This window comes from Engystomops pustulosus, chromosome 2, assembly GCF_040894005.1.
Source record: "Engystomops pustulosus chromosome 2, aEngPut4.maternal, whole genome shotgun sequence".
Classification (NCBI taxonomy): domain Eukaryota; kingdom Metazoa; phylum Chordata; class Amphibia; order Anura; family Leptodactylidae; genus Engystomops; species Engystomops pustulosus.
Genome location: NC_092412.1, coordinates 26,918,745 through 26,938,315, shown reverse-complemented (window position 1 = coordinate 26,938,315; position 19,571 = coordinate 26,918,745). Strand labels below are relative to the sequence as shown.

Below are 19,571 nucleotides of genomic sequence, written 5' to 3'. Positions count from 1 at the left end.
AGACAGGGGGCATCCTCTACACCTGGAGGAGAGATGGTTCTACCATCACCATAGACAGGGGGCATCCTCTACACCTAGAGGAGAGGTGGTTCTACCATCACCATAGACAGGGGGCATCCTCTACACCTAGAGGAGAGGCGGTTCTACCATCACCATAGACAGGGGATATCCTCTACACCTAGAGGAGAGGCGGTTCTATCATCACTGTAGACATGGGGCATCCTCTACACCTAGAGGAGAGGCAGTTCTACCATCAACATAGACAGGGGGAATCCTCTACACCTAGAGGAGAGGTGGTTCTACCATCACCATAGACATGGTGTGAAGGGGAATATCTGTACAAGAGCTTTATAGTTTTATATTTTTATACTTTTATATAGCTGGCAAATACTAAAGTTTTTCCTCCTCAGCAATATGCTCAGATATATTACTTAAGATGGCGCCGGCATCCACACAGCCAACACCCTATTTCCAGGAAAAGAACAACATTCCTGATTCCAAGAAGGCTTCATCCCTCATATCGAAACTCAACGCCCAGGACATTATCTGCCCAGATACTGGAACTGACCAACCAGGGCACATCGGATGCTAGACACATTTGCTTAACCCTTGCCCACTATGATGCTGCATGACACATAACCACACCTTTCTCTCTTTTGTATAAAAGCTACAAACACGGAAATAAAGTCAATCTTGCTGTCATGAAAGCTAGAGTGAAGAGCTTGCTTAAGATTAAAACCTGAATAATCTTATCTCAGATTTTATCTTGAAATCGTGCACACTTGCTCTATCTAATTTGGAGGTGACTGACTGGACCGGTTAATTGTCGATTACGACCCTGACAATTTGGCGCTCAACTGTGGGGGCGTGGCCTGAGCCTCTGAGCCCCCGGGGACCCGCACTAACACCCGGTGGATGACTCCTGACGCTCCCGGAGGAGATCTGATCAATCTCACAGGAACACGGTAAGTCTATGTATATAATATATATATAGTACTTATCTGTGTATCCGAGGGCGTGAGGTAGTAGTCTCCGGACTCTACGGGTCTGCGGGGTGACTGAGTGGTGGGCTCCTCTTTGTCTCAGCGCTACGCTCAGAACCGTGACACAGCAAGGAAGACGATTTAGTTTCGTTTTCAAACACCACCCCCGCTCCATCAGTCACTCTGATAATTTCTGCCTGGACAGTGAAAGTCAATTTGTGTGTTGCCGTCTGGTTATTTAAAGTTGTATTGTGATCAGGAAAAGAATATTTAGAGACGTAACTAAGTAATGTCTAGTGACATCGGCCGTCAGAGTAGAGAAATACGCCATGACGGGTGTCTAGGCCTAAAATAAGGCGAGCTGGGGAGTATAACCCAGTAGGAACTTCTCACTAGGAGAGTTACCTGCATAGAGTACCGTAGTGGATACCGTTATTCTGGTTGGGGACCAGACCACCGTGTTAGCCTGTATATTGGTTAGGACAGAGTAACACCGTGGCGCACGTGTGGAAAGGATTTTGATTTAACGGGGATCGCTGTGTTGAGCGAGTGGCCACGCCAACATAGTACTCTATTTATTTAGACCGAATGTTACGTCTCATGAGAAAGGAACACAGCCTCCCCCCGGGAGCACAGACGGCAACCCAGATAGTGGAGCAGAGAGAAGGAATGAAATATGTGAAATATGCAAAAGACTTGTACAAGTTTGTAGAACAGCCAAAGTCAGAGAGATTACAGCCCACACTGTGGAAGACCATCTTAGATGGTAGTAAAGGGTCCTTAGAGGACAAGGGGCTGTTAGAGTCAGCACAAGAAAGGAGAAGGTGGCAGTGAAGGGGCAGAAATGATTTACGGATATGTAAAATGTGAATCACAAAGTGTTAAAAATTGTAATGAAAAAGATGTATCTAAAATGGCCGCCGTTTCTTCTGGTGCACCACCGCCCTATAATGGCGCAGGTTCAAGTCCGGAGGGGTGGACATGTGACGTATGTGGAATTCAGAACCCGGATGGGGTGGAGACTTGTCGTCAGTGTGGTGCTCCACGCCCCATTTAGGCACAGCCCCAAATCCACCGGAAGTGGGGCATGGTAGCGGCCATTTTAAGACAGTTTATTTTTCGGTGGCGGCCATTTTAAGTTATATTCCCTTCAAGTCCCTGAAAGATAATTACCTATGACCAGAGATCGCATTAACGCCTCACCAAGCGTCATAGACGCATGATGAGGCGCCATTACTCCCCAGAATAATTGCCAAGCGTAAAAGTACGCTTGGCAATTATCCCTGGCTGTAGTGTGTGAGCTGAGCGGTCCGGAGCGCACAGCAATGGTGTGCAGGACATTACGCTGGCAGCGCGCGGGCCGGCACTGCTCAGCTCACACTACAGCGCTGGTAGCCTGTAGAATGGAGCTGCTCCGGGTAGCCGTGATGTCACGGGAGGGGGCGGAGCCTCCGGGAAAGGGGCGTGGCTTACCACGCAGTCTCCTCACAGGAAGTCGAGCTGTAATGGCTGCCTGCAAGTACAGGTACTGTGTGCATACATGTGTATGGAGGTGAGGGGGCCTGACAGGAGTGGATGTGATAAGGTCAGGGAAGACCTGTATTTTACATAGGTCTGCATGTCTGGCGGGTGCTGAGGTGGCAGGTGTGTGTTACGTAGGACTGCGTGTCTGGCGGGTGCTGATTTGGCATGAGGTTTGTGTTACGTAGGACTGCGTGTCTGGCGGGTGCTCAGGTGGCATGAGGTATATGTTACATGGGACTGCTTGTCTGGCGGGTGCTGAGGTGGCAGGTGTGTGTTACGTGGGACTGCATGTCTGGTGCTGAGGTGGCATGAGGTATATGTTACATGGGACTGCGTGTCTGGCGGGTGCTGAGGTGGCATGAGGTATATGTTACGTGGGACTGCGTGTCTGGCGGGTGCTGAGGTGGCAGGTGTGTGTTACGTAGGACTGCGTGTCTGCCGGGTGCTGAGGTGGCAGGTGTGTGTTACGTGGGACTGCATGTCTGGTGCTGAGGTGGCATGAGATATATGTTACATGGGACTGCGTGTCTGGCAGGTGCTGAGGTGGCAGGTGTATGTTACGTGGGACTGCATGTCTGGTGCTGAGGTGGCATTAGGTATATGTTACGTGGGACTGCATGTCTGGTGCTGAGGTGGCATTAGGTATATGTTACGTGGGACTGCATGTCTGGTGCTGAGGTGGCATTAGGTATATGTTACGTGGGACTGCATGTCTGGTGCTGAGGTGGCATTAGGTATATGATACGTGGGACTGCATGTCTGGTGCTGAGGTGGCATTAGGTATATGTTACGTGGGACTGCATGTCTGGTGCTGAGGTGGCATTAGGTATATGTTACGTGGGACTGCATGTCTGGTGCTGAGGTGGCATTAGGTATATGTTACGTGGGACTGCATGTCTGGTGCGGAGGTGGCATTAGGTATATGTTACGTGGGACTGCATGTCTGGTGCGGAGGTGGCATTAGGTATATGTTACGTGGGACTGCATGTCTGGTGCTGAGGTGGCATTAGGTATATGTTACGTGGGACTGCATGTCTGGTGCTGAGGTGGCATTAGGTATATGTTACGTGGGACTGCATGTCTAGTGCTGAGGTGGCATTAGGTATATGTTACGTGGGACTGCATGTCTGGTGCTGAGATGGCATTAGGTATATGTTACGTGGGACTGCATGTCTGGTGCTGAGGTGGCATTAGGTATATGTTACGTGGGACTGCATGTCTGGTGCTGAGGTGGCATTAGGTATATGTTACGTGGGACTGCATGTCTGGTGCTGAGGTGGCATTAGGTATATGTTACGTGGGACTGCATGTCTGGTGCTGAGGTGGCATTAGGTATATGTTACGTGGGACTGCATGTCTGGTGCTGAGGTGGCATTAGGTATATGTTACGTGGGACTGCATGTCTGGTGCTGAGGTGGCATTAGGTATATGTTACGTGGGACTGCATGTCTGGTGCTGAGGTGGCATTAGGTATATGTTACGTGGGACTGCATGTCTGGTGCTGAGGTGGCATTAGGTATATGTTACGTGGGACTGCATGTCTGGTGCTGAGGTGGCATTAGGTATATGTTACGTGGGACTGCATGTCTGGTGCTGAGGTGGCATTAGGTATATGTTACGTGGGACTGCATGTCTGGTGCGGAGGTGGCATTAGGTATATGTTACGTGGGACTGCATGTCTGGTGCTGAGGTGGCATGAGGTGTATGTGAAACAGGACTGCATAAACAGTAAAAACACGTAAAAAATGACAGACACATTCAATTAATAAAAAAACGCCTCCCCCCAACACAGACACCAAAAAAAATAAACCAAAATTTCTTTTTAAAAAAAACATTTTACAAAGCAACTATTATGGATTTGCAGTGTCAGCTGCAGTCTGGCCACTGGGGCTCGGCGGCGGCTGCCACAGTCTGGTCACATGGGGAGAGGGATACATTGGGGGTCATTTACTAAGGGCCCGATTCGCGTTTTCCCGACGTGTTACCCGAATATTTCCGATTTGCGCCGATTGTACCTGAATTGCCCCGGGATTTTGGCGCACGCGATCGGATTGTGGCGCATGGGCGCTGGCATGCATGCGACGGAAATCGGGGGGCGTGGCCAAACGAAAACCCGACGTATTCGTAAAAACCGCCGCATTTAATAACCGAAAATGTGTCGCTTGGGAAGCGCTTACCTTCACCTGGTCCAGCTCGGTGTATTCCGGCGCGATCAGATGCATTTCAGCGCAGCAGCGCCACCTGGTGGACGGCGGATGAACTGCCATCATAAATCCCGTCCGGACCCGAATCCTGTTCAGAGAACACGCCGCTGGATCGCGAATGGGCCGGGTAAGTAAATCTGCCCCATTGTGCGTTAGCCGCAGTCTGTACGTTTGGTGTCAGCGGCGTTAGCCACAGTGTGGTGGTGGGAGGTTTTGGCGGGCCGCAGTGTGGTGGTGGGAGGTCTCGGTGGGTCACAGTGTGGTGGTGGGGGGTTTCGGTGGGCCGCAGTCGGGTGGTGGGAGGTTTCGGCGACTTTGGTTGGGGGGTTGGTGGCGTTGGCTCCAGTCTGGGCAATGCATGATGTAACATCACTATAACTGCCTCAATTTGCTATTTAAACACAGAAGACACTGACACATGATTTTCTTATATAATTAGCGTCTATCAACATTAAATACCGCCATGAGTTATATACTTGTATTACTGAAAATTTCATACTCCTTCCCGGCTAAAAATACTCCTCAAAAATAGTAAGAGGAGTATTATTACCCTTCTAGAAATATGTTAGTGCGACCTCTGCCTATGACCCTACTATTGGCAGCCATAAACGCTGGTTGTGGGTAGCAGTGAGGCACCATTGAAGGGCCTGAACAGGGCTCAGAACGCCGGCTGAGATGATTTCATCTTATTTCAGTTCTCTGTTCAGATTATTCTTGGATGTGCAACGCTGTTTGTCTGGGTATGGTCATCTCTGATAGATAAAAATTTATTTGATCCCGACAACTGCAGAAAAATTACTATAAAAAAAGTGTTGCAATGTGTCTGGTACCTGCTTTCTGGCGTTTAAGAGGTTAACGAGAGGGAGATCTCGGGGGCTGTGTAGCTGCGTTTTGTTTTCTGAAGACATGTAAATGACCTTGATGCTGAAGTTCTCCAAAAATCTACGGTTCTGCCTGAGCTGTGTTATCAGTGTGTGTTCTGTTCTGACCTTGACGCTTACAGCATAACAGACTAAGCAAGAACAAGCCCCCCGACTGTATTACAGAGCCTAGGACTGACTGTATTACAGAGCCTAGGACTGACTGTATTACAGAGCCTAGGACTGACTGTATTACAGAGCCTAGGACTGACTGTATTACAGAGCCTAGGACTGACTGTATTACAGAGCCTAGGACTGACTGTATTACAGAGCCTAGGACTGACTGTATTACAGAGCCTAGGACTGACTGTATTACAGAGCCTAGGACTGACTGTATTACAGAGCCTAGGACTGACTGTATTACAGAGCCTAGGACTGACTGTATTACAGAGCCTAGGACTGACTGTATTACAGAGCCTAGGACTGACTGTATTACAGAGCCTATGACTGACCTTTGTTCCTTTTTGATTAAAAACCAACTTAAGTGTACCTGGATTTTGTTGAGATGTTGGAGTCTGGCCAGAAGTTTATAGATAGTTAAGAGAATCCTATATGTCTGGATGAGATAAAGCAAGACGCACACGGTAATGGAAGATTTGATGACCTGACAGTGTAGTGTACATCTGTTTTGTAATGGGTTGTTACCAAAGGTGTTAACGACTGGAGACATCTCTACCAGACTTATGTATACAGGGACTGAAAGCCAGTGGGAAACAGAGACCAGTTTCACAGACCACGGCAAAGTCAGATTGACAACGTTTCCGGAAGTCTCAACCGACCAACCCAAGTGGGCGTGTTTCGACTGTGGGGAGGAGACATTACTATAGTGAGTGGCGGAGACGGCCCCAACAGGGCAGGACAAGGGGAGTGGTTACGGGCAAGGATGTCAGCAAGAACAGTCCCCCTCTTCCAAATAGAGTTAGTGCTTTTCATTGTAAAACTCTCCCCTGCTAGCCCGATGATGATTTTAACCCATTCCCGGTCAAGGAAAAGGCCCGGAAAGAACAGCTGGATACATGTAGCATGGTCCATGACCTCCAAGCTGCCAATGAGTGTACTGAGGCCCAGTGGTCCCTAGCCCAAACTGGCAGCAGTCCCTGAGAGTGACATATTATTCACTGTTATTGATTTGGCAAATGTTCTCTCTGTGCCCCTATATGAGGATTGCCAGTACCTATTTGCCTTTACCACTTCAATATTCCAGTATACCTGATGTAGATTCCCACAGGGGAGGTAAAACTCACCCAGCCAATACCCCTCGGCCCTACAGGGAGTAGACTGGCAGACTAGCCCCTTACTGGATGTTCTCCTTTTCAGTATGTGGAGGACCTACTGTTTTTGTTTGCCAGGATGCATTTATTGACCTTATGTGTTTTCTGTTCCAGAAAGGTTGCAAAGTTTCCAAAGACAAGCTCCAGTACTGCCAGGAGAAAGTGGTCTTCCTAGGCCACTGCTTCTCAGCCACAGGCAAATATCTGGCAGAGGGAAGAAAGCTGGCAGTCCAGAATATGCCCCTCCTCCGGCAGTGGCCATCTTGGTACTCCTGCAGAGGCCCGGGTGCAGCCACTGTATCCGCTTCTCACTTCTTCCGGGGCCTACTACCAAGGCCCAAACGTATCGGAAGAGAGTTCATCCCACCCCTCACAGGCGCTAGGCCTGTTTCCAGTCCAGTATGACACCTGTGCTCACAAGAAGGGCGACCAGGATCAGCCGGCCCCTCAAGTCCAAATAACCCCTGAAATTTTGCAAGGGTCCCCACTCTACAGTCGCTTGCAAGATAGACAGCGGAGATGAGTGGGAAACTGACCCTCCCAAGTCCGGGGCCCGGCTCTCTACCAGACTTTCACACACCAAGCCACCGTAGCCTCCACTGCTTACCCCACAGGCACCCCAGAGGGGGAAAGAGGAACAGTGTGGACAGCAAACTACCGAACAGTGGAGACCCTGCAATCCCAGATGAAGAAAACCACAGTCACACCCAGTGTTCATACACTCCCTGACCTAAACATGACTACTGTCACAGCAGAAGCTCCCCTGAAGAGCAAGACCCTCACCAGTGAACCTACTAGGTACGTGGCTTTCACACCCACGCAACTAGACACTATCATCAGTAAACTCCTAGACCCGGATAAACACCCTATGCAGTTTCTGCGTAAGTTGGAGCAGAACCGCCAGATCTATGGTGCCACCTGGAGGGATCTTTACAATATGGTTACTGTTAAAACTCCTGACACTTATCTGCAGGTCATCCTGAAGTATCTGGACGCCTTGGCAGTACCGGACCAGGACAGTTACCAGTCAGGGTTGGACTTCTGTTCCCAGATGAAGACTTGGGCACAGGAATGCCTCACCGACCAGGCAGGTTCTATCCAGGACGTCCAGCAGGAAAAGGATGAACCTGTGGACAGGTACTCCTCCAGACTGTCTCAACAATTTGAGGATCTCGGATTCACCCTCCATAATAAGATCCAAGCCCACATGCTTGTAAAGGCCCTAGTGGAGGGCCTCCAAGATGAACTTAAAGACAAAGTTCTTGCCACTAGTCCAGAAATCCTATCCGCAGGATTCAAGGATGCTGTAACCATAATCAAAGGATTCCAGAAAGCTCAACATAAGGAGAGAGACAAGAAGAAAAAAGGAAGTGATGCTGATGACCACCACTTCAATGGACAGTGATTCAGATGAAGAACCGGTCCCTGCTCCTATTATGGTACAGCAAGCCCCTACAGGACCACCTATGCCTGTCAACTACTACCCTCAGCCACCAGTACCCCATGCATCTCATCCATGGCAGACACCACAACAGCAAGGACCCTTTGGATTCAACAACCAGAGACCTCGCCCTACCTGCTGGATTTATGGAAGACAAGGCCATGCCAAAAGAGACTGCAGGTCCAGACCCAGTCAACGCCCCCGAGATGACTACAGACCGCGCCAAAGTGGACCTAGATCTGATGACTATAGAGGGTCCCAGAATAGACCCAGACCTGATGACTATAGAGGATCACATGATGAACCCAGGTACCAGGACCAAAGATATCAAGAACCAAGACCACAGGATTGTATTGGCATTACCGGCACCACTGCTGAGTCTCCCCTCACTATTCTTGTCCCCGTTGGACCTTTCCCTGATGTCATGGCTCGCTTCCTGGTGTCAGATACCTGCCCCATCAACCTTCTAGGGGCAGACCTTCTTCAACGTCTTAGAGCTTCTATCAATTATACTCTCCAAGGTCTTCAGCTTGAATTACATGACCCCAGGTCAGAAGAGGGAACTATGGACAGATGTGTACTTAGAGCTCTCCCTCTGATGCTTCAGCAAATTCATCAACCTGATCCCCTCTATGGAGTCCCGGACCGGGTCTCAGCCCAACTCCCCTCCTCACTCTGGTCAACTGGGCCTGATGACGTAGGACTTCTACCGGTCCCTCCAGTGATGGTATATCTAAAAGAGGGGGCTCAGCCCCCGAGAATACCTCAGTATCCTCTGAAAATGGCTCAAGAACAAGGCCTCTCCACCCAGATTCAGGCCCTTGTCAAGCAAGGTGTTTTGATCTACTGTACCTCTTCCTGCAACACCCCATTATTTCCTGTCCATAAGAAGACCCCCAAGGGATCACCACCCAAGTACAGGTTAGTCCAGGACCTCAGAGCAATCAATGCAGCTACCGTATTGGAAACTCCGGTGGTACCCAACCCCAACACTTTGCTGGCCAGCATTCCACCCTCTGCGAAGGTTTTCACGGTCATCGATCTTGCTAATGCCTTCTTCAGTGTACCCTTACACCTGAAGTGCCGCTATCTGTTTGCCTTTACCTCCTGTGGAAGCCAACTCACTTGGACAAGGTGCCCACGGGGTGCCCAGAACAGCCCTAACCAATTTACTCAGGCTATGAAGACTGTCTTGTCTCCCTGGATTGCTGAGCATTCTCAAGTTACTCTCCTACAGTATGTGGATGATCTTCTCCTTTGTGCTGACTCCAAACAACTGCTGGAACAAGAGTCATTGTCTCTCCTACTGTACCTCTCTACAGCCAACTGCAAAGTTTCCAAGGATGAAGTTCAATGGTGTCATGCAAAGGTCATTTTCCTTGGACATTGTGTCTCTCAAGGGGCCAGACACCTCACAGAAGACAGGAAATCGGCCATTGCCAAGTTACCATTTCCTTCCACCATTAACCAACTCCAGTCTTTCTTGGGACTCACACCTACTGCAGACAATGGATTCCGGATGCATCCAGGCTTATGCAACCCTTGTATGAGTGTTTAAAGTCAGGAGGACCACAAGGTGCTTCACCTCTGGTCCTCCCACATCTACAAGACTGTCACCACCAACTGAAGATGGCCATTTCCAGAGCGCCTGCTCTGGGACTTCCAGACTATACCCAGCCCTTCAACCTGTTTGTTTCTGAAAGTGAAGGACATGCAACTAGTGTCCTGGCGCAACAGCATGCTGGGAGACAACGTCCTATTGGTTACTACTCTTGCCGTCTGGACCCTGTGGCCAGAACATCTCCTACTTGTTTGAAAGCAGTTAATGCTGCCCATGCACTTCTAGACAAGACTGCTGACATCGTCCTGGGACATGACCTCATCATTCAAGCTTCTCATGATCTGGCGGCAGTCCTTTCTCAGACCCAACCCAGACATCTGGCCCACCAGAGACACCTCAGACTTCAGGGTTCTTTACTTCTGCCTTCCCATATCACCTTCAAACGTTGTTCAGTGATCAATCCAGCCACTCTCCTTCCACATTCCAGGGGGGAAGAAGGTGACTCAGAAGTTGCTCCAGAAGTTGAAGATCCTCATGACTGCTTACAAGTTCAATGCTTCCAGGGGTAACTACCCAGGAATTACCCCATCCTGACCTTGAACTTTGGACAGACGGCTCCAGGTTTGCAGACCAGTCTGGAAGGTACCATACAGATTATGCGGTAACCACTGAAACACAGGTGGTGAAAGCGGAAGCCATACCAGCCTCCATGTCAGCTCAAGAAGCCGAACTGATAGCCCTCAAGGAAGCCTGTACTTTGGCCAAAGGGAAGACTGTGAACATCAGGACTGACTCAAGGTATGCCCATGGCATTGCCCATGATTTTGGAATAATCTGGAAGAACAGAGGCTTCATCACAGCCGCAGGTACCCCAGTGAAGCATGCAGACCTCATCAAGAGCCTGATGGAAGCTCTACAACTGCCTACCAAGGTGGCAGTGATCAAGGTAAAAGCTCACGGAAAAGTGAACTCTAAAGCAGCCAGAGGAAACTACCTGGCTGACTGCACAGCCAAAGAAGCTGCCATGGGGAATGTGTCATTCGAGTGGCTGGAAAGGATCCCGAAGGACAAACAAGAGATGACCTACCCCTGTATGGTGGCCACTAGAGCCCAGAAGAAGAAAGAAGAAGAAGAGGAGATTATTTCTCCTACCCTTGCTCAGTTACAAGAGGAACAAAAGATGGCCCCAGAAGAAGAGCATAAAGCATGGAAAACATGGGGTGCTGCTTATAAGAATGGACTCTGGACAATGCAAGGACTTGTCTGTCTCCCTAGAAAGCTGTACCCCGCCATTGCTGCCTGGGCTCATGGGGTAATGCACAGAGGAAAGAACCAAGCACTAGGCTATGCCAAGAAGATGTATTTTGCTCCAGGATTATCTACAGCTGTGAATGCCTACATCAAGGCCTGTTCCATTTGTGCTACCTGCAACCCAGCTCCCACGACCAAAGTGCCCTACCAGCACCTGGCCAAGTCAGACTACCCTTTCCAAAGGATCCAAGTTGACCACATTCAGCTTCCCAAGTCAGGAAGATATGATTATGCCTTAGTAGCTGTGGACATGTTCTCAGGATGGCCAGAAGCTTACCCAGTTGTCAACATTACTACTGAGCTCACAGCCAAGAAACTGATTACTGAAATTGCCTGCAGATTTGGAGTACCTCAGGTAATAGAAAGTGACCAAGGACCAGCCTTCACCGGACAAATCTACACAGAACTATAGCAGATGCTAGGAGCCAATATAGGACTCCACACGCCATATCATCCTCAAAGCTCCAGGAAAGTTGAAAGGATGAACGGGACTTTGAAGAACAAACTGCTCAAGATGACACAAGAAAACCCTAAGTAATAGCCAGAACTCTTGCCCATGTACCATGTCAGACATACCCCACAAGCCAAACATGGTCTTACTCCCTATGAGATTCTGTTTGGGTCACCCCCTGAGTTGTAAGAAGTTAGGAAGCAACAGTTAGCTGAGGGGATGGATAAAGTTGTTAAGTTTGTTGTCCGTCTGTCTAAAAGAACTGTCTAACACACACTCTGCAGTCACTGCTTCTATTCCTGAATCCACAGGTGACACGGTCCACGACTTCCAACCGGGTGACAAGGTGTATGTAAAGAAGTACATCCGGAAGAACTGTCTAGCCCGAGGTTTGACGGTCCATACACTGTGATTCTTGTCACCCCCACTGCAGTTAAACTTGAAGGGGAAACCACCTGGACACACGCCTCCCACTGCAGAAGAGACCCGGCTTCACCATGAGGAAACATATCCTTTCTATATACATGATGTTCTTTAGCTCGTGCCACATTGGTTCAGGATTAACCACATTATGGGTTAATATGCCCCAAAATAAACCACGATCGCCCAATCCCCCATCCATGGAGCTAATTTAGGGTAAGATGGGAGGGCTCCATGAGTGTAAGTTAGCGTAGTGCAAGCGGGAGGTGAGGTCTTGCTGAAAGGGCAGGCCTTGCCCGAAGTTTGTGAAGTAACCCCACCCCGACCTATCCCCACTCATGGACAACCTCGAAGGTACGTTAGAGGAAAAATTTAGTATTTAGGGGGGATTGTGAAGGGGAATATCTGTACAAGAGCTTTATAGTTTTATATTTTTATACTTTTATATAGCTGGCAAATACTAAAGTTTTTCCTCCTCAGCAATATGCTCAGATATCTTACTTAAGATGGCGCCGGCATCCACACAGCCAACACTCTATTTCCAGGAAAAGAACAACATTCCTGATTCCAAGAAGGCTTCATCCCTCATATCGAAACTCAACGCCCAGGACATTATCTGCCCAGATACTGGAACTGACCAACCAGGGCACATCGGATGCTAGACACATTTGCTTAACCCTTGCCCACTATGATGCTGCATGACACATAACCACACCTTTCTCTCTTTTGTATAAAAGCTACAAACACGGAAATAAAGTCAATCTTGCTGTCATGAAAGCTAGAGTGAAGAGCTTGCTTAAGATTAAAACCTGAATAATCTTATCTCAGATTTTATCTTGAAATCGTGCACACTTGCTCTATCTAATTTGGAGGTGACTGACTGGACCGGTTAATTGTCAATTACGACCCTGACAATGGGGCATCCTCTACACCTAGAGGAGAGGCGGTTCTACCATCACCATAGACAGGGGGCATCCTCTACACCTAGAGGAGAGGCGGATCTACCATCACCATAGACAGGGACATCCTCTACACCTAGAGGAGAGGAGGTTCTACGGTCACCATAGACAGGGGGCATCCTCTACACCTAGGGGAGAGGCGGTTATACCATCATCATAGACAGGGGGCATCCTCTACACCTAGAGGAGAGGAGGTTCTACCATCACCATAGACAGGGGATATCCTCTACACCTAGAGGAGAGGCGGTTCTATCATCACTGTAGACATGGGGCATCCTCTACACCTAGAGGAGAGGCGGTTCTACCATCAACATAGAGAGGGGGCATCCTCTACACCTAGAGGAGAGGTGGTTCTACCATCACCATAGACATGGGGCATCCTCTACACCTAGAGGAGGGAGGTTCTACCATCACCATAGACATGGAGCATCCTCTACACCTAGAGGAGAGTAGTAGGTTCTACCATCACCATAGACAGGGGGTATCCCATACACCTAGAGGAGAGATGGTTCTACCATCACCATAGACAGGGGGCATCCTCTACACCTAGAGGAGGGAGGTTCTACCATCACCATAGACAGGGGGCATTCTCTACACCTAGAGGAGAGGTGGTTCTACCATCACCATAGACAGGGGGTATCCCATACACCTAGAGGAGAGATGGTTCTACCATCACCATAGACAGGGGGTATCCCATACACCTAGAGGAGAGGAGGTTCTACCATCACCATAGACAGGGGGTATCCCATACACCTAGAGGAGAGGCAGTTTTACCATCACCAAAGGTTCTTTACAGTAAGAGCAGTGAGACTATGGAAGTCTCTGCCGCAGGAGGTTGTTATGGTGGACACTATGTACATGCTCAAGAGAGGCCTGGATGACTTTATGGAGAGCAAAAATATCACAGGTTATGGGGAAAAAACATTCTTAAAGGTTGGACTTACATCTTTTTCCAGCCTTATATACTATGATACTATAACACAAAGTGAGTCCAATGAGGCCCTGTGTATTCAGTGGTTACTGCATTGTTCTGCCTCCTTTTTCCTGCTATGACATGCTGCTGTATGGAATATTGAGAGAGAGCTGTTAGATTTGTACAGTCTCTGGCTCATTAGCGTATTTTAAAAACCCATTTTAGCTTCAAACAATCTAAATGGAAGCTACATTAATTCTGTATTGATGTGCTGAGCTCCCCCTACTGGTGGCTGCAGGCAGCCAGTTTGATGATTACAAAGGTCAACACTTACTTCTGTGCCACAAGTCCATGAGCTGAATTTTTTGGAGTTAGGCCATCAAGAATCCACGGTCCTTGGTGGGGTATGTTTCAGATACAATGGTAAAGCAGAGAGCTACAAGGTGTGCAACTGTGATATGATGGTGTCATCACAACTTATTGGCTACATAGCCTAGTCTGAAAAGGAAATATGACAAGGAATGTAGATAAACGGTTATTTAAAAAAAAAATTTTTGTAAAGGAAAATAGGGCTTAATATTGTGCTTAAGGGTATATCCTGGGTCTATACGAAGGCATGTTATCAGTGGGGCTATAGTAAAGGGGGAACTTTGAATGGGGTAAACTGCAAAGTGGGCGTTATAGAGAGGGTGCTACATGAAAAGAAGGCAATAAACAGAAAGGAATGGTGCATTATACCATGTGGTAGCCCTTAAGGGGGGCCTTTATATAGTTTGGGGGCCTGTAAGGGGGGTATACTTTGACAGGATCTAAGGGTGATTTGGGAACTGGGGTAAGGACTATGCCCTGTTTCAATTTCATATTAGGGGGCCATTATATAGTGTGGGGGGCAGTAAAGTCTCTTCATCCCTCTTTGGCTGTCCAAAAAATTGGTATGTGTGAAATATTGGTCAATCAATAGACCCAACATGGCGCAATTGTTACTCTCACTCCACTTGTAACACGGAGGCTCCTGTCTGTATTAAATGTCAGCCGGAAGGTCAATTGTCATCTGTACACGAAAAGCCGCACAACAAACCTTCATTTGGATGAATATTTAGCAATGCAAATAATGACTACAGAATTAAAGGATTACATGGATTCTTGGGTAGATGTTTGCAAATGTAATTATCATTTTCAGCCTTGTGTGCAGCCACTGGTACAGATAATATGAGGTTTGGATTGTCAGTGTATCCAGATTCTGATGGGAAGTGTGTCAGGAATATAAACTAGGGAATGTCTCCTTGTAGGGAGCGGCATGTGCCACTTCACCGATCTACCTCCAAACACCTGACCGACTTAAAGTGAACCTGTCAGATGGTGGGCATGATATGATAGAGGAGGAGAAGCTAAGCACAGTTGTATATAGGTTTATATGATTTAGAGATAGATTTCTGAGTAAATCCTGACACGACTCCTAGGACTCCCACCCGTTCACAGGATTATTTACATTGAGAGTCCTAATTTTCCCACCCACACACAGTGATTGATAGTGAGAGTCCTGATTACCCCACCCACACACAGTGATTGATAGTGAGAGTCCTAATTTTCCCACCCACACACAGTGATTGACAGTGAGAGTCCTGATTACTCCTCCCACACACAGTGATTGACAGCAAGAGTCCTGCTTACCCCGCCCACACACAGTGATTGATAGTGAGAGTCCTGATTACCCCGCCCACACACAGTGATTTACAGCCAGAGTCCAGATTACTGCACCCACACAAAGTGAGTGACAGTGAGAGTCCTGATTACCCCACATACAATTAGTGGGTGACAGTGAGAGTCCTGGTAACCACGCCCACACACAGTGATTTACAGCGAGAGTCCTGCTCATCCCGCCCACACACAGTGATTGGCCGTGAGAGTCCTGACTACCCCGCCCACACACAGTGGGGCAGATTTACTTACCCGGTCCTGTCGCGATCCAGCAGCGCATTATCTGTGGAGGATTTGGGTCTTCCGGCGATTCACTAAGGAAGTGCGCCCGATGTCCACCAGGTGTCGCTACTCCGTTGGAGTTCACGATCCGTTGCTGGGTGCAGGTAAGCGCGTGTCAAGCGACACTTTTTTTTAAAAAATACGGCGTTTTTTCAGAATCCGTCGGGTTTCCAGACGGCCACGCCCCCTATTTCCGTCACATGCATGCCTGTGCTGCTGTGCCACAATCCCATCGCGAGCGCCAAAAACCCGGGGCAATTCATGGAAAATCGGCGCAAATCGGTAATATTCGGGTAACCCGACGGAAAAACGCGATTTGGGCCCTTAATAAAAATGACCCCCAGTCATTGACACTGAGAGTCCTGATTACCCCACACACAGTGATTGACAGTGAGAGTTCTGATTACCCCGCCCACACACAGTGATTGACACTGAGAGTCCTGATTACCCCGCCCACACACAGTGATTGACAGTGAGAGTCCTGATTACCCCGCCCACACACAGTGATTGACACTGAGAGTCCTGATTACCCCACACACAGTGATTGACAGTGAGAGTCCTGATTACCCCGCCCACACACAGTGATTGACACTGAGAGTCCTGATTACCCCACACACAGTGATTGACAGTGAGAGTCCTGATTACCCCGCCCACACACAGTGATTGACAGTGACTGTAAGGATAGTTTTTTCTCACTAAAATTGGAATCCTGGGTTCATTTTGATTCAAACTTAAATTTCCATGTAGTGTGAGATGGAATGAAGGGTCTCGGGATGAGTCCATGTTATATGTAATGGGATTATCTGCAGCAGTGTGGTCTGCTTTTTATATCATAGTGCAAGATTTTAGATTTTTATCCTATATCTTGTGTTTTGAGGATGAGTCTGCTATACATAATACATCGGAGACATTCCTGAGCCAATTACAATCAGCTATCCGGAATGTATAATTAACCATCCTCCTCCGTACCTGGTGCCGGGGTGCATGAAATCTCATTCATATATGGAAGATCAAAACAGACACATGGGGGGTCATTTACTAAGGGCTTTGCATCGCACTTTAGTCGGACTGTGAACGTTAAGCACAGAGATGTGTGAGGGCTTATTTTCCGCCTAACAAACTGCACGTCTTAGTGATGTCATTAATTGTCCCATGACGTGTACTCAGAAGCAGGAAAAATTCCAAATGTGGTGAAATTGGTGAAAAAAAACGTATTCGCCCCATTTTCTTGTGACCTTGGTTTTCTGTGCACTCCATATGACACGTCTCCGTTACTCTGTGGTTCGGTACGATCAGGGAAATACCAAATTCATACAGGTTTTATTTTTTTTCATACATTTAAAACAAAAATAAATTCTTTTTGCCATTTTCTGGTGCTAATAGCTTTTTCATACGTTCGTATTTCGGAGCTGTGTGAGGTGTCGTTGTTTGCGGGATGAGCTGAAGTTTTCATTGCTACCATTTTGAGGATGGTACAGTCATTTAGGCACTTTTTATGTGATGTAATTATTATGTGATGTAAAATGGCGAAAAACTGGTGTTTTGGACATTTGGGCGCTCTTTTCCATTACGCTGGGAATAACCATTAGGGACGCGCTGATACCTAACATGTTTATAATTTTGTTTATTTTCTAGGGAAAGGGGGAGGTGGATATAACTTTATTTTTTTTACTTTTTAAAAGTGTATCATCCACAGGGTGTTACCGCTGGGTGTTTGCTGCATAATGCAGTAAACCCCAGGTCTGTATGAAGAAGAGGAATCAGCTCTCATCATACATCCTTAACAGCTCCATGACGTAAGAGTTTAGAGGTTAATGTTGATTTCCAGGGCTTTCCTTACAGGATAATGTCATCAATATCTGAACGGTGAGGGTCCAAGACCCTCACTAATCGGCTGCTTAAAGATTTCAAGATAACCATTAATTGTGTCAGACTTTGCACTACTTAAAAGCACAGCGCCATACACTGCATAATGGTTGTGCTTGGTATTGCGGCTCAGCTTCATTCACTTGCGCTACAAAAAAGGATATAGTAGGTAGAACTATGCTATAGGTTGATTGTTATAGGATTCAATCAGAAGTCTGATACAGCTTTTACTCAGAGCTCTGAGCATAGCGGAATTGTGGAGCTGCTCAATGTGGAAAGCACAGAGCACAGCAGTGTAAGGAAACACTTCTCAAACTACACTTCTGGAATCTAAATAACTACATATGACAGGAAGGAGTGTGGAACAATTCAAAACAAATAGCACAGAGCACAGCAGTGTGAGGAACCACTTCTCAAGCTACAATTCTGGGATATAAACACCTAAATCAGACAGAAGGGCCTTTGATATAATTCAATACAGAAAGCACAGAGCACAGCAGTATTAGGATACTCAACGCCAAAGCTACAATCCAGAAATATGAATCCACATTTCACAGTCCTGCTGCTACTAACAAAATACAAAAGTTATGATTCCACATCTCACCAGGGACAATACTGGCTGCAGAGAATACAGAGCGCAGAAGTGTGACGACACCCCCCCCAGTGCACTTGGAAAAGCTACAATCCTTGAAAATAAATCCATATATCACAGTCTTACTGCTACTACAACATGCACAAACTTCTTATTATACATCTCTCCAGGGACAATACCTAACAATGGCTGTGGAGAGCTAGGAGCACAGCAGTGTGAGGACAGGGCCCAAGAATCTAGAATTCTGGAATATAAACACCTAAATCAGACAAGAGGGACTGTGGAATAACATACACAAAGGTCTTTCACATTTCTCTAGGGACAATACAGAAAAATGGCCGCAGTAGTGAATGGTCAGGACTCTTAAGACTATTATAGACACAATGGGGGTCATTTACTAAGGGCCCGATTCGCGTTTTCCCGACGTGTTACCCGAATATTTCCGATTTGCGCCGAAACGAAAACCCGACGGATTCGGAAAAACTGCCGCATTTAAAAAAAGAAAATGTGTCGCGGAGCTTGCACTTACCTTCACTAGGAATAGGCCGGTGAACTTGAGTGCGTTCCGATGCTCTTCAGCGCAGCAGCGCCACCTGGTGGACGTCGGAGGAACTGCCTTAATGAATCCCGGCCGGACCCGAATCCACCGCAGAGAACGCGCTGCTGGATCACGAATGGACCGGGTAAGTAAATCTGCCCCAATTTCTGCTCAATTTTGTATTTCTGCCTTGTTGGATCCTTATAGTAGTGACACATTTCTTTCTCCTTTTCTTCCTATATAACCTTCATCTCCTTTTTCGGATATTGCTGCCTTTTGATCCTTGGAGATGTTTATCATAATGGAAAAGTTAAAGCAACCCAAACAGGCATAAAGAAAAAAAATACATTTGTCAGGACTACACTTTGTCATTGCGGCCTCTGAATTATATGGTGACGCCTGTGGTGGCACGAGAGATAAAATCAGAAAGTTTTGGGCTGTAATAAAGTTGTCTGAATGGGGCTGAATACACGCACAAATTATTCTCTAGGATGTGGACATGTGGAGCTCTGATGCCACCTACTGGATGTTTTAGGCATGACGGGTAATTTGGGTTTCTTTCAGTTTGGGGCTACCATTGTCTAATGATTATGGGGAAGGTAAAATATCAATACTTGCCAAAGCTTCCAAAAAGCTC

General features: G+C 47.5%; 1 long non-coding RNA gene across 1 annotated transcript; it reads left to right on the top strand.

Annotated features, from left to right (window-relative positions):
- Positions 1–325: 325 nt before the first annotated feature.
- LOC140117394 (uncharacterized) lies at positions 326–12,863 on the top strand. The gene is made up of 2 exons (XR_011853014.1): positions 326–7,700; positions 11,978–12,863. It is a non-coding gene; the product is annotated as an uncharacterized lncRNA (long non-coding RNA).
- The last annotated feature ends 6,708 nt before the right edge of the window (positions 12,864–19,571 follow it).